The 16578-nt window shown below is 37.0% G+C and overlaps 1 protein-coding gene across 1 annotated transcript in view; it reads right to left on the bottom strand.

Moving 5' to 3' along the window:
* Window positions 1–16578, bottom strand: part of GPC3 (glypican 3) — a 2117595-nt gene that overhangs the window by 73128 nt on the left and 2027889 nt on the right. The gene's annotated exons all lie outside the window — the stretch shown is intronic.

Here is a 16578-nt window from a genome sequence, read left to right on the forward strand (position 1 = left end):
CGACATGTTGAAGTACCATGAATTTAAATGAATGGACCTCTCGTGCAGTGATTAAATATAGTTTGTTAGTAATTATAAACTGCTATGAGCACTTCCAGCTAAAAATGTTCTAACATTCAGTAATTACATTTCCTAAATGCCATAGTTCTGCAAAATGGAAAGGCAGGAACAAAGAACCATTTGAATAATACAATATATATTGCAATCAGCTAAATGATTAGAAGAATAAGCTCTAATAATGACTGAATACAAATAGCCACTTAAATGCCCCATGGCTTTCATGTTTATTTGTGATGCAAGAAGTATTACTTAAAATATATTTAATATTTAGTTATGTTTTATTCATAGATGTTGGCTTATCACCAAATATATTTAATAGCATATCATTATCTTAACACCCTTTTAATTTAAAACATAAGCAACACTCTTGGAAAGTGTATGATTGTATAAGTGCATTTCATTTAGGCAATTGTTTAACATGCTCCACATTAAAAATAGATAGATCTGCTTTGGTGCTGCTAGCTTTAATAACAATATGGAATGCGTAGAACAATTGCTTGAAATGAAACATGCTTATACAAAGCATGCACCATCCAAGAGCCTTAGAGACACTACATAGATACTTTTGACACACAAACTGCTTCAGAAAAAAGCTAGAATCATTACAGACATTTCTAGATACTATATACAGTTGATCTTTTGGAATATTCATTTTCATAAATCAGGGATGGAAGCTTCTATTAAAGAAGGTATAAGTAAAAGTAATAGAAAATTAATAAAATTAATAGAATTATTTTTCAAAGTGACAGACAACAAGCAAATTGTTTCTTAAAAGTTAAACATCTAAACAATAAATAATTTCAATATCAAGCATCAAAACAGATTTGAAATTCTTATTTTATTCTAAATACTAAAATACACTAATTATCTTCTAAACCTAAACTTTCAGCTCCTCTCAAACTCTTATCCTTGCACCTTACAAACTGCCACATACACATCACTTTGTAACAGCATCAGCCCTTAGTTAGTACTACTTCTAACACTGCCAAAGGTCAGGTGGTTACCTATTAATGCTAAAGCAATATTTTAACTTAGTTTATTAACAGTTAAAATACTTTTTAATAGAAACTGTCCCTCACTGGTTCACATATCACAAGCAGTATATATGTCCTCAGATCCTCTGCTGACAGGGACTTTTTAATGAAGTGCCCTTGCTTAAAGAAATCATTTGATGAAAAATTCATAAAAAATATATATATATATATATATATATATATATATATATATATATATATATTCCTGGAGCATAGAATTCATTACAAACAAACATAAGTTATATGTTACTTTATTTACTTTTCATGTGATAACCAGGGTAAATAATTACTCCATTGGATCTATTCCTATCTCTGTCTAGGGTAAATAAAATACAACATACATAGAGTAAGCAGCAGAATGTAGTATATACATATAGTGTAAATAAAGTGAACATCAGAGTTGACTTGACGGTATGAAGGCACTAGAGACATTACATTTTTTATATCTAGCAAAACATAATATATGTGTATTATGTTCAGAGTGGAATTCAGAGTTTGTATTCTGAAAGAATCACACTAAAAAGAAAAGTCAGAGCAAGGTATGTAGAGCGAAGAAGGATAGGAAGTGGCTAAGTTATATGGCCAGAGACATAGCTGTTACATTTCGATAGATATTTGCTTTTATTTCTGATTGGAAAATAGGTTAAGAAGCATTATCTTTAAGAAAAGAAGATATGGATTCCCAATTTGGGACCAAGGTCTGAGAAAGCATTGTCTGTGCAGGGAAGTCTAGTTTGGGGGAGTCTGGAAGAGAGCATCTGAGTAGTTAGGATTTCTAAGGTTTTATTCTTTTGCATCTCTGAATAGCTTGGAGGCTAGCTGGGGAAGGTTTCATAATTGAGAAGTTTAAATAGTTGAATGATGAGTAGAAAGGTAGCATATTGTTACACAGGTAGCCAGTCAGCTTTGTCAATGATTTTGCAGTGATATTCATTTTTTGGAGAGACAATGATAAATCTGCATATGATATTTGAGATGGAATAAATGTTGTATGTTCAGCAATTGGAGGGAGACCATATTCTAGACAAGCCAGTAAGATACCTTTATTGGCATTCCTAGAGGTTCTGGATAGAAATAGTGAGATGCTATTCACCCAAAATAGGAGACAGTTAATATCTTTGTGTGTGTAGTCCAGGTGGAGTTAAAAATTTAGGGAGATGTCCAACCACATCCCTAGTTTTATTCAAATGGATGAGGATTTATAAATGTTGGGTGACAGAAGATGACTTTTGACTAGTACCAAAGATCATTGTTTTTGTTTTACAGGAGTTAATTAGTAATTGCTTCTCATGATTTGATAGTTCTGAAGTAAAATGTAAGGGTGTATGGATGGGAAATGGGAGTGGCAGAGGAAGTTTGGAAATTGGCTAGAGAAAGGGATGTAACGGTTGCTGAAATTAGAAAAGAAATTAAAGATGAAAAGTTGAGAGGATGTGGAATTCATGGACAAAAGTTTTTTTCCATACTGTAAGATGGTTGACCTCTTTCCAAAAGTTTTTGGGTGACTGTATTGGGGGGTTGGTATGATTTCTTCAGATGACATTTATGACAGCATATTGCATATTTAGTGAAGTTACATAGCTGGATGAACCATTGTCTGTTTATGGTAGTGGGAATGTGCTTTCCAGGAAAGCCATGCCTTGTCTCTGAGTTGTACAACATCTGTAAGCTTTTAGGTTAACCACTTATTAGTGTTTGGTTTGTATAATCTTTGGATTACTATGAAGATGGGAGCTTTGAAGGTCAGTTAGTATGGAGGTGAGTAGTTCTGCAGCAGTGCTAGGGTCAGATGAAGTCAGAATTGGTGACCAGTCCATGAAGTAGATGCTGGATTTAAATTTGTTAATTTTATTTATTTTTATTTTATTTTATTTTATTTTACATTTGTTGACCGGGCTAGTCCAACTGGATAATTTCCATTTTCAGTGGAGGCCCGGGGAGAAAAGCTCCAAGATAAAACAAGGTTATAAAAATTAAATCATTTACAATAATTTTATATGTTACATACATTGAGCAACAATGTTACATCACAGTCTTGGTCAAGTAATAATAAGACATAGAACTATCCACATATAGAGAGAGACAGTAATTCTTTATAGAACAATTAGGTCCTTTGATAACATAGAGAAAGGTTGCAATTTAGATTTGTGGGGATATAATAGAAGGAAGAAAAAAGTAGATTAGTCTGGATTTGTACAGGAACAGAGCCAAAAGTTGTTCAGATGTGAAATAAGTTGTTTTTTGAAAAGAGGAAAGGAGGTTAGTGAGGTGATGTGTGAAGGGAGGTTATTGCATATTTTGCCAACTGAGTTGGAGAAAAGGCAGTTACCTGCTGAATTTGTAATTCTAGCTATGTTGACCTGTAGCTTTTCGGCGGAGCGCAGCTGTTTCAAGTTATTATAGGGGATTAGGAGGTTATTGAGAGCAGGTGTCTTTAATGGTTGGTACAAAATGTTATGAGTTATTAAGAGTTGTTGATATATGAGCTTGTTAGGAAGTTCTAGCCAGTGTAAGTGTTTTAAGTTAAGACAGTGGTGAGTTCTATACTGGGATGCTGTGGCAAAGCGAGCTATATTCTGGTAGGATGTAGTCAGTTTCTTTAGGTTGCTTTTGAGAGATTAGTGTAGATAGAAGAAGCATACATTAGTGTAGAGATAAGATGTGATTGTGCTAAGGTGGTCCGTGCTTCTGGTGTGAGGAAAGGTTTGATTCTGTACAGTGAACCAATCTTTTTATTAACTGCTTTTATAGTGTTATTGATGTGGTAATCATAGTTAAGATTATTATCAATAGTAACACCTAGCAGTTTGGTAGTAGAATCTGGGGAGATGATGGAGTTGTCACTTGCAGTAACAGTGAAGTTAAGTTGAGAAGATTTGTGGGTAGGTGTGAAAAGTAACAGTTTTGTTTTCTTGGGGTTCAGGAGAAGACATCTTTTTGAGAACCACTGTTCTACTGATGAAAAGATGGATTGTGTCAGTGATTGGAGTTCAGGTTGAGTGGAGGCTGTGCATATAATGGTAGAATCATCTGCATATTGTATGCAGGTTGTGTTCTGGATAGATGATTGGAGATCATTAATAAAAATGGAGAATAGGAGTGGACCTAGTATAGATCCTTGAGGTACACCTAAAGAGATAGGCAGTAGAGTAGATAGAGTATTATTCCAGAGTACTGCTTGTTGTCGGTTTTCAAGATAGGATGAGAACCAGGATAAGGAAGAGGAGGCCAATTCAAGGGACTTTAATATGTGTAGAAGAAGTGTATGGTTAACCATGTCAAAGGCTTTTGACAAGTCTAGGAATAGAGCAGAGGTTAGTTTGTTGTTGTTGCGGTTAGAGTTGATGGTGTTAGTAAATGAGAGTAGTGCAGTGGTGGTACTGTGTGAAGGTCTGAACCCATGCTGAGTGTTAGCTAGTAGATTGTTATGAAGGAGATGGTTAAGTAGTTGTTTATGTATACATTTTTCCATGATTTTGGCTAGAGGAGATAATAGCGCTATAGGGCGATAGTTAGAGAGGTCAGTGGATTTACCTCCTTTGTGTAAGGGTATAATGTGTGATATTTTCCAGATGTCTGGAAAAGTACTTTCTTTTATAGATCGGTTTATTAGGATAGAAACAGGATAAGCAATAGCTTTAGCTGCTATTTGCAAGAATTCTGCAGGGAGCTTGTCTGCTGAGGGGGTAGTTGGTTTAAGTTTTTGTAAGAGAGATTGTATATAGGAGGTAGGTATGGGTTGAAATTGAAGGGGGAGTAGGGAGTTGTTGATTTTACCTAAGAGGAGTTGGGATGAATCAGGAGTTAGGTGGTTAGCTAGACTTTGAATGGAGGTGGTAAAGAAGGTATTGAAGTTATTGGCAATTAAAGAGGGATTATCAGGGTTGAAATTCTGTGGGTGTGGTGTAACTACTTTGCCTGGGGTGAGTAGATTATTGATGGTAGACCAGAACTTTTTGGTTGTTTTGGTGGTTTGCTGAAGTTCAAAGTAGTAGTTTTTCTTATCTGAAAGGATGGCTTTTGGTGTTGTTTGAGCTCTCTAAAGGTTTGATGATCAGTTGGGTTTTAGAGGAGCCATCTTTTCCAAGCTTTATTTCTAAGTTTGATTTTTTGTTTAGTATTAGAGGTTAGCCATGGTGCTGTTTTGGTCTTTGTTCTAATGGTGCGACTTGGGGCATGTTGCTTTAAGATTGCGAGGAATGCAGAGTTGAAATGTTCAACAGCATTGTTCAGTGAGAGGTATTTAAGAGGGGACCAGTCATATAGTGACAGATCAGTTTGAAACTGTTCAGGATTAAATTTTTTTTTTGAGTATAGTGTTCTGTGAGAGGTAGGTAGGTTTACATTAGTTTTAGATCTAATGACATAGGTAAGTGAGTGATCACTGAGGTCATCAGGAAGGATGCCAGTATGGTAGGTTTGTAAGGGAGAGTTTGTAAGAATCCAGTCTAAGGTAGTTTCCTTTTTACTTTTGTTATTTATTCTAGTGGGGCTATCAATTAGTTGTTTGAAACCATAAAGGTTTATATGGGAAGTAGGGTTAACATTGTTACAGGATTTCCAATCAATGTTAAAGTCCCCAAGGAGCAGTGTTTCTTGAGGGAGGTTATTGGAGAGTTGTTCAAGAAGTTGCTCTAAAGTAGGGATGTTGTTTCCAGGGGGGATATATGCACAGATTATATTAATAGCTTTAGTGGTGTTAATTTGAATTTTGGAGCAGATTATTTCAGCATTATTGTTTTGAATGAGGGTAAGGTCAAGAAGAGTAAGCTTCAAGTATGTTTTATATAGAATAGCAGATAATGCTGTAGTCTGTTAGAAAAAGATATGAGCTTTGGAGACATATGGATGATGGCTATGAAAGCTAATAGGGTAGTGGTCACTGATAGATGGTGGGTGTATAGTGATGTCTGGGATAAGGGACGGTTTGTCAGTTAATATGAGATCTAGGAAGGAGTGGTTAGACATATTCAGGTTAGGCCTAGTAGGTTGAGATATGATGAGCTTGTTTGGACAGAATTGTATCAGGCACACTCTGTTACATTGCATATTATTATAGTAGGTAATGTGTTATCACTGGCCTGCTGTTTACTGTACTACTCATATCCAGGGCATCCACTTTCTACAGTATGCATTTACCCTTGCAGAATGTAATGTGTTAACCTGACATGTCAGTACCTAAAGCAGAAATCATAGGTCACACATAGATCAGATCAAACACAAAGATTATGTATGCTGACTCTGTCTCAAATATAACCTACCCAAAACCACAGTGTTTCCTAAATGTAACCTAAGAAACAAATACCCTTAGCAACATCACAAACACAGAACAAATGTAGCACCCATCTTGAAACCTACCTCAAAGAGTCACAGTGTCTCAATTCAAAAGCCTGTAACTCAAAGCCTCCACATAATCTAATAGCCTAGTCATATGTAACTCCATTATAAGACATTCATACACCACTCACCTGGTTGTACAAGGAGATGGTCACAGCAAATTACCTATCAGGTGGCAGGATTTGCCACATCATGTAGGGTCGTATGCCCATATACAACTACAAATACAACACAGTCAAAGTACATGAGGGTGTAAATGACTTGAGACATGCCTCCTTGAATTAAATCAAGAGAAATATATGATGTAGTTCTTGGAATATGTATCCAAGGCAGGTAGGAACCTAGCCTTTAGCAGAATTTTGCCATCAGCAAGAATGATGCCACAGTGCAAACTAAAGATAATGGACTCTAAAAATTGGCTTTGCATCTAGTGTTATTCCAAGGAAGTCCAATAATTATATTGGCCCAGGAGGAGATGGTAGACAATCCTGACTGATTTGCCAGGGATCACCTGCACCTATCCATCGGAAGCTTTCATAAATGGCTAATACTTAATCTACGCCAGAGTGTCTGTGTTAAGCAAAATCAGTCCTCAAAGCTTCCAACATAACAAATAAGAATTCAGATATTAACATAATTTAGACCTACCACACTGGATGAAAGCACTAAACAAGGTGGCATCTCCATTTTTGTGAAACAACACTCCACCGCCAGATTAATTAGGCAAGCTAGCAATCTAAAACTCCTCCACATGCAATTTACCATTAGATCACCTCTTATTACATCATAGCTAACTATAGGACATTGTCTATTTCCGAATCCCTATGCATTACACCAAATGGCATCTTTCTAGGCGACTTCAGCTGCCCCTCCATTAACTGGAAGATGTATGCATCCTCTGACATGTGTACTCAGAGATATTTGGACATCTATCAATGCAAACTTTCTGGACCAGTTAGTTTGCACCATACCCAAGGGCAGTATAATTCTGGACTTGGTCCTCACTAGTATGGAACAGCTCTGATCCCTACCAACTGTAACTCCCTACCTAGTAAAATCAGACCACAGATCAGTCACATTCATCTTATGACTGAAGCCAGAAGCATTATCCAATACAGAGACTATGCCAAGGCTAATTTACTGAATCTGAGTGATGACCTGGCAATGAGCAAGACATTCATGTCCTTGGATGTGACCATTCTACTGTATCCCACACACATCAGGCTGATCATCTAGTATAATGCCCTCTTTGGTATGGATCTAGCCAGACATCTGACACAACCTGAATGGCCACAATATTTTCATAATAAGAAAATCAAGGGCCTAAATCATAAACAAATGCGCAGACGCCCTTAAAGTGTTCATTTCATGCGGTCATACAGGCTACTTAGGGATGATCTCTGTTTTGTATACAGTGTCTCAAGAGAACCTATCCTGTCAGACTTACTGCACATTCCCAAGTCGAAAGGGGTCATGAGCACCCACATAACAGACCTAATTCTCTTTTGCAACATAAATAGAAAGTGCTGGAGAGTTAACTCTTTCCTTCCAGTGCAGCTATTTTGGGTGTGTACCTTTAAATCACAGTGGGTGTGGTTTGAGCCTTTAAAAAATTAAGCTATCACCTTACAATTCAAATATTCATACCTCTGGAACCAAAAGTGTTATATGAATGTCAAACTATTCCAGATAAATTAATCTTTACATTGGTGGTATTTATTCAGTTTGATGCTTTACACTGGATTTTATAAGCCAAAAGAAAGCAGTGAATATTAATTTTGCAATGTTGTATAAACAGCTTATGATATCTCAATAACTATTCATGCAAGACACACATTGCCAGCAGCATTTTCTTTATACGGCTATGAGTTTTCATATGATGTTATACAGCTCTGTGTTGTCTGAATGTTCAGATATTTACAGATATATGAAACTATTGTAATACAAATAATATTGGGCGGCACAGTGGTGCAACGGTTAACGTTGTCACCTCACAGCAAGAGGTTCTCTGGTTCGATTCTCGGCTGGGGTGCCTTCTGTGTGGAGTTTGCATGTTCTCACTGTGTTCGCGTGGGTTTCCTCCGGGTACTCCGGTTTCCTCCCACATTCCAAAGACATGCATCTGGAGCGTTTCTCCCCAGGCCTCCGCTGAAAACAGGCTCTGTGGAACCTAGTCGGACATTCTCGGTCAACAAATGTTAAATAAATAAAATAAAATATTCAAGATCTCTTTAGCTGCGTGAGACATAGCTTGAATACCAATAAAAATGTGTTTGCCAGCATGTATGTTTTAAGATGAAATGTTCTGATACCTTGTATGTTGCATGGTTTTCAATTATTGATACAAATATGAACAAGCAATATTTGACACCTAGAGGTGTCAGTAGGAGTTAACTGCAGAAACGGCTGGAGGGGCTCTCGGCTATAATGAGTTAAATATGTATCAGACATATAACCACTTCAAAGAAATTGTCATCCTCTCCACATAAAGCAAAAGTACTTTCCTTACTCTAATAAAATGTAATCTGGACAAATGGATGGATAGTCACAAATACAAGCCTGGTTTATTACCCTTGTTCCTCATGGGTAGGGCAACACGCAAATCGTCTGCTCATCTGTAGGATATTTATACTTAAAATAAAAGGGCTAAAACTTCAGTGGAATGCATGGATATGCTTATAAAGTTTCTTAAGGATCATTAGCCTTGAAATTATGTATGGACGTAGGGATACATGCTTTGGTACACTGTATACCCTTACCCTGAGTACAACGTAAATCACCCCCAGTGCCTTGCAAACAATGCATACTGGAATAAATAATTTGTTACATTCTGTGTTGATTTTGTACAATGTAATCAATATCCTCCACAGCACCCCCAGTAGTATTCCTAGCCAAGGGTAGCACAGTTGGATACACTCTGTATTCTTGCAGTACTTACAATGTAATTGCATCTAACCAAGTGTATAATGTACTTCTCCTATTGAGGGTATGCATTCTGCTACACTGTGAACCTTAACAAGAACTAAAGTGTAAGCATCCTTCCAGTGTATAATGCTCTGCTTATTTCTAAGTTACAGACTCTGCTATATGGCATACACTTGTAATAAAAACTGTAACCTCTCCCACCCCAGGACGTAATGCAATACCTGTGATATACACACACTGCTAATGTGTACCCTTAGAATATAAAGTAATCACACTACATGTGTACCCTTAGAATATAAAGTAATCACACTACATGTGTACCCTTAGAATGTAAAGTAATCACACTACATGTGTACCCTTAGAATGTAAAGTAATCACACTATGTGTACCCTTAGAATGTAAAGTAATCACACATGTGTACCCTTAGAATGTAAAGTAATCACACTACATGTGTACCCTTAGAATATAAAGTAATTACACGTGTACAATTAGAATGTAAAGTAATCACACTACATGTGTACCCTTAGAATGTAAAGTAATCACACTACGTGTGTACCCTAAGAATGTAAAGTAATCACACTACATGTGTACCCTTAGAATGTAAAGTAATCACACTACATGTGTACCCTTAGAATGTAAATTAATCACACTACATGTGTACCCTTTGAATGTAAAGTAATCATACTCTCCTGGTGCTGCTCATCTACTCATTTCCACTGTAATCAGTCTGCCCCAGTGTCTACTCTTACCATAATTAAGGTGCAGTCACCCTGACAGTGTTTATTGCAGTACTGCATTCAAGGTATGCTTTCTAATACACTGTGAGTCCTTGCAATAAATAGTATTAAGCATCCCTCCAGTGTTAACTGGAGTCTTGTTATCCAGCAAGCTCATTCTGCTGTGTAGTCTACCAATGCAGGAGGAATAAAGTAATAATACTCTTACAGTGCTTTCAGCACTACTCATCTACCAGTGCAGCAGGTGTAAACTAATAATACCATTACAGTCCTTTCATCTACCAGTGCAGTAGTATAAAGTAATAATTCCCCTAAAGTGCTTTCAGCACTACTCATCTACCAGTGCAGCAGGTATAAAGTAATAATACCATTACAGTTCTTTCATCTACCAGTGCAGTAGTATAAAGTAATAATTCCCCTAAAGTGCTTTCAGCACTATTCATCTACCAGTGCAGTAGTATAAAGTAATAATTCCCCTAAAGTGCTTTCAGCACTATTCATCTACCAGTGCAGTAGTATAAAGTAATAATTCCCCTAAAGTGCTTTCAGCACTATTCATCTACCAGTGCAGTAGTATAAAGTAATAATTCCCCTAAAGTGCTTTCAGCACTATTCATCTACCAGTGCAGTAGTATAAAGTAATAATTCCCCTAAAGTGCTTTCAGCACTATTCATCTACCAGCGCAGTAGGTATAAAGTAATAATACCATTACAGTTCTTTCATCAGCACTATTCATCTACCAGTGCAGTAGTATAAAGTAATAATTCCCCTAAAGTGCTTTCAGCACTATTCATCTACCAGTGCAGTAGTATAAAGTAATAATTCCCCTAAAGTGCTTTCAGCACTATTCATCTACCAGTGCAGTAGTATAAAGTAATAATTCCCCTAAAGTGCTTTCAGCACTATTCATCTACCAGTGCAGTAGGTATAAAGTAATAATACCATTAAAGTTCTTTCATCAGCACTATTCATCTACCAGCGCAGTAGTATAAAGTAATAATTCCCCTAAAGTGCTTTCAGCACTATTCATCTACCAGTGCAGTAGTATAAAGTAATAATTCCCCTAAAGTGCTTTCAGCACTATTCATCTACCAGTGCAGTAGTATAAAGTAATAATACCATTACAGTTGTTTCATCAGCACTATTCATCTACCAGTGCAGTGGTATAAAGTAATAATACCATTACAGTTGTTTCATCAGCACTATTCATCTACCAGTGCAGTAGTATAAAGTAATAATACCATTAAAGTTCTTTCATCAGCACTATTCATCTACCAGTGCAGTAGGTATAAAGTAATAATACCATTAAAGTTCTTTCATCAGCACTATTCATCTACCAGCGCAGTAGTATAAAGTAATAATTCCCCTAAAGTGCTTTCAGCACTATTCATCTACCAGTGCAGTAGTATAAAGTAATAATTCCCCTAAAGTGCTTTCAGCACTATTCATCTACCAGTGCAGTAGGTATAAAGTAATAATACCATTACAGTTGTTTCATCAGCACTATTCATCTACCAGTGCAGTAGTATAAAGTAATAATACCATTACAGTTGTTTCATCAGCACTATTCATCTACCAGTGCAGTAGTATAAAGTAATAATACCATTACAGTTGTTTCATCAGCACTATTCATCTACCAGTGCAGTAGTATAAAGTAATAATACCATTACAGTTCTTTCATCAGCACTATTCATCTACCAGTGCAGTAGTATAAAGTAATAATTCCCCCTAAAGTGCTTTCAGCACTATTCATCTACCAGTGCAGTAGGTATAAAGTAATAATACCATTACAGTTGTTTCATCAGCACTATTCATCTACCAGTGCAGTAGTATAAAGTAATAATTCCCCCTAAAGTGCTTTCAGCACTATTCATCTACCAGTGCAGTAGTATAAAGTAATAATTCCCCCTAAAGTGCTTTCAGCACTATTCATCTACCAGTGCAGTAGTATAAAGTAATAATTCCCCCTAAAGTGCTTTCAGCACTATTCATCTACCAGTGCAGTAGGTATAAAGTAATAATTCCCTTACAGGGCTTTCGGCACTGTTCATCTACCAGCGCAGTAGGTATAAAGTAATAATACCATTACAGTTCTTTCATCAGCACTATTCACCTACCAGCGCAGTAGGTATAAAGTAATAATACCATTACAGTTCTTTCATCAGCACTATTCACCTACCAGCGCAGTAGGTATAAAGTAATAATACCATTACAGTTCTTTCATCAGCACTATTCATCTACCAGCGCAGTAGGTATAAAGTAATAATACCATTACAGTTCTTTCATCAGCACTATTCATCTACCAGCGCAGTAGGTATAAAGTAATAATTCCCTTACAGGGCTTTCGGCACTGTTCATCTCCACATATCATTGAAATAAGGACAATGCAATTATCCCCCGAGTCCTTACTTTGCAATTCATATGCAGAGAATCCATTCTTCTGCTCTGTGTGCAACTGTAATAGGTACAATGTAATCCTGCCCTGATTCTTATTGCATTACAAATATCCAGAGAACATGTTTTGCTAACATTTATTCCACCAAAATAAGTGCAATAAAATCAACACCCCAATGTTTATTGTACTACTCATGTGCCGAGAACTCATTCTGCTATGCTGTATACCACTGGAAAAGTACAAAGTAATCAACCCGCAGTGCTGCATTGTGTACTCTTTTCAATAGCACTGACTGGTCTGTGTTCCCTTACAGTACGTATTACGTAATCACACGTCACTCTTGCTGATTTCACTACTCATATCAAACATAATATTCTGCTACAATATGTGCTCTTACAGTGCATAACATATAATAACCAGAGTGCTTACTGTACTTTTCATATCCAGAGATCACTGTATACAACTACAGTAAGTAGAAACGTAGTTGCACCAGCTAGAGCTCACTGAACTACTCATATCCAGAGAAATCGTTATGTTATAGTATCTACATCTGCAGTAACGCAATGCAGTCAGCCCACCCCCATGTATATTGAAATACACACAGCCAGGGTGTACTACGTTGTGTACCCTCCCCTGGTGCTTACTGAAAGACTCATATTCAGTAGATCTATTGATCAATCTATCTCTTTATCTATCTCGATTGTGTTACAGTGTGTACCTTTATGATAAGTTCAGTGTAGACACCTTCCACTGCATTACTTGTATCTGAGGTATGTACTCTTCTGCAATGTGTTAAATTATTGGTTTTATTAATTTATTTGCATCTGTTTACCACAAATGTCTGTCTGGGCATAACTTGTCCTTTTTCGAAAGAAGCCTGGGGAGAAAAGATCCAAGTATAAATAAGTGTACAAGAAGCAGCTAAGAAAATGTAAAATTACTTTAAACAATTTAACAGAATGAATGCAAAATAGAGGACATGATATAATATAAAAACTGTTTTACAAAGCTTTGCATCAGACTGTAATGGAAGACACTGTTCCTTATCTCTTACACTTCATATAGTAATATATTCATGCCTCTGTGAATATATACCAAGGTCCTGTCACATATGTATTGGCGTGTTGCAGTACACATACTATGGTGTGTGTGTGTGATTCTTTCTATACTGGCAGTGTTAAAGCATTTAGCATATATTTATTTTTGTCCCCTTCTGTCATAATTTTAGCCAGAGTGAAAGAAAAGCATAGAGCCATCCTGCGGGTTCAAACTCTTCAACTTCAATCCAGGGATTCCTCTTTGCGCCCTACTTGATATCTTCCTTCCCTGGTGAATGGTGTTAACGTCTGTATTGGGGATGCAATGGGAGATGTCACAGACCATCGCCATTGCAGCAGATCAGCCACATGCACCCACTTACCACCAGGACTGTGCCTTCCAATGCACAATGTCCCCAGTCTCCACCAGGGATCATTGCAAGGTACTCACACATCACCACTCATCCCCCAGGATCATAATGCCCTTAACTCTTTGATAGCCATCAATCACCTGAGGCAATAATCAAACCCAGGTGGCCTGGGCCATAGTCAGTGCCTTATCCCTCTCTGCCAGCAGATTGGCTGCAAACATTTAGCATATATGAATATGTAATTGTTATAAGGAGCCCTGCTGGGTTTCTGCTTTCTTTCTCTGCATTGCTTTTCTATCTGGTATGAGCAATACCAGCTAACTTTTATTTTCTGTGCATTGCTGTAGATGCTTACTTGTGTCTACATGACATATTGTGTTGCCTGCAAGCTGTGGTGCAGTAGACTAAATCAGTCATCACAATTTATTTTAACAAGTTAATAATTGATTCTGTGAAGCCCATTTGGCGTAGAATGTACTGGTGACACGCAGAAGCTCTTTTAATTTATCTTAAGAAAGGTTGTCCTTTGATTTAGCTTTGCTAGTTATGGGTGAAGGGTATAAAAGGAGCATTTGCACTATGTCCATATAGATAAAATATCTGCAGTTTGTCCTTTTAGTGTCTCAGTGTCAGATGCATGGGCTTTGCAGGACCAGTCATCAATGAAATGACCCATACTGTTTTAGTGCATTACTAATTCATTGAACTTCCTCCATATTTCTGCCATGTTACAGCATACTGACTGGCCAGACAATGGGTACAGTACCCTTCCTGTTTGCACTGTTACAGTGGATTAATATTACACAAATACATTTTTTCTGCAGTGCAAAATACAAACTGTTTGAGATTGCAAGATGTCTATTTTTCTACTGTGTTATGTTATGTTCACCTATTTTTTTCACCATTGTTGCTGTAGGCTATCACAATATTTTTAAAATTACTGGAGGAGGAATACCCTGATTTTGCTTGAAATTGGCAAAAGGATAAGTTTATTATGCACTTTTGTGATAGTAGAAAGGTGCATAACAAAGTTTGTTATACACTCTTGGCAGCTGTTATGATCAGATTTTCTGCTGCAGCACAGATGACACCTGCTAAAGAACAGTGTTGAAAGCACTCTGCTTTAAAATCTCCAGAGGAGACTTTCCTAAATCCATTTGAGAAGACATTAAAAAGTTGCTTATTATCAGTAATCCTGTTATAATCTTCCATATTTTGCACAGCACTACCCGATACTCGATTTTTGCTGTGGTACACTTTACTGTTGACTACATAGTGCCACAGCATATTTTGCATACATTCTATTCTGTATTATTTTGGATGTTTTGCTTATGCTGCTTTCATGCTATGAAGTCTGACAGTATTTTTACTTGCATTTACATGGCATAACCACTGGACACAGAGTAATCTGTGCATTACTACTGTTCTACAAACTTCAATTAGCAGTACTGTGTGCATTATTATAGTTCATAGGTAAATATTAGGCTAGCTGCCCTTGCAGGCCATTTAAAGCCAAGTCAGTTTCCCTTTTCGTGCTCAAAATAACCTGTCCCATTTGATTATAGACTGGTCTTACCCATCCCATGGTTGATAGGTATATATTACCCCTAATGACAACTAATGAGAATAACTGGGATCATACCATAAATAATATGTGTGGGGGAGGGTCATACTTTGGATAACCAATAATAAAAACAATTAGGAGGTGCATTTGCCCATAAGTAGTACAAGGGGCAGTCCTGAACTAAATTTTCTGTTTCTCATCCACAGCACAAAGTTGCACTTGAGTAAGGACTGGGACGGACTTTGTTTTATGTTGATGGGGAGTCTTTTCAAGAGTAGCAGCATTCACTGTGTGATATACCTGCCCCTCCAAACCATTCAGTTGATATCACTGCTATATAAACCTCCATTACCAGTACTCTGTGCACTACTACTGCTGCACGTGTCTCTGTTAGAAGCACTCTGTGCATTAATACTGCATCAGTCTCCATTAGCCGCACTCTGTGCATTACAACTGCATGAATCTCTGTTAGCAGCACTCTGTGCATTACAACTGTGTGAATCTCTGTGAGCAGCACTCTGTGCATTACAACTGCATGAATCTCTGTTAGCAGCATTCTGTGCATTATTACTGCATGAATTGCTGTTAGCAGCACTATGTGCATTATAACTGTATGCGTTGCTGTTAGCAGCACTCTGTGCATTACAACTGCATGAATCTCTGTTAGCAGCACTCTGTGCATTACTAATGCAGGAGTCTCCATTAGCAGCAATTTGTGCATTACTAATGCACAGGTCTTTGTTAAAAGCCCTGTGTGCATTACTCCTGTATGAATCGCCATTAGCAGTACTTTACTAATGTATGAGTTTTTGCTACATACAAGGAATGAAAACTGGATAAATATGAGGATACAATCACAATTCAACACTTTTCCAGAGAGAAAAAAATCTCCTTCGGTTGGCCAGTCTATATATTTGAAGGAGTTACTGTCAAACCAGGTATGGAGTATGACAATATTCAGATAAATATTTTTTAAGAGAAATATTTTACTTCTACCTTTGGAAAATCACAATTATCTCCATACTAAATTATTTGATATATAAGAATTTCATTTTCATAAAACACATCAAACAATTAATTTCTATTCAATAGCATTAGCTAGTTCAGATCATGTTAT

The sequence above is a fragment of the Protopterus annectens genome, chromosome 15.part0, assembly GCF_019279795.1.
Source record: "Protopterus annectens isolate FY-2018-M chromosome 15.part0, PAN1.0, whole genome shotgun sequence".
Classification (NCBI taxonomy): Eukaryota; Metazoa; Chordata; order Ceratodontiformes; family Protopteridae; genus Protopterus; species Protopterus annectens.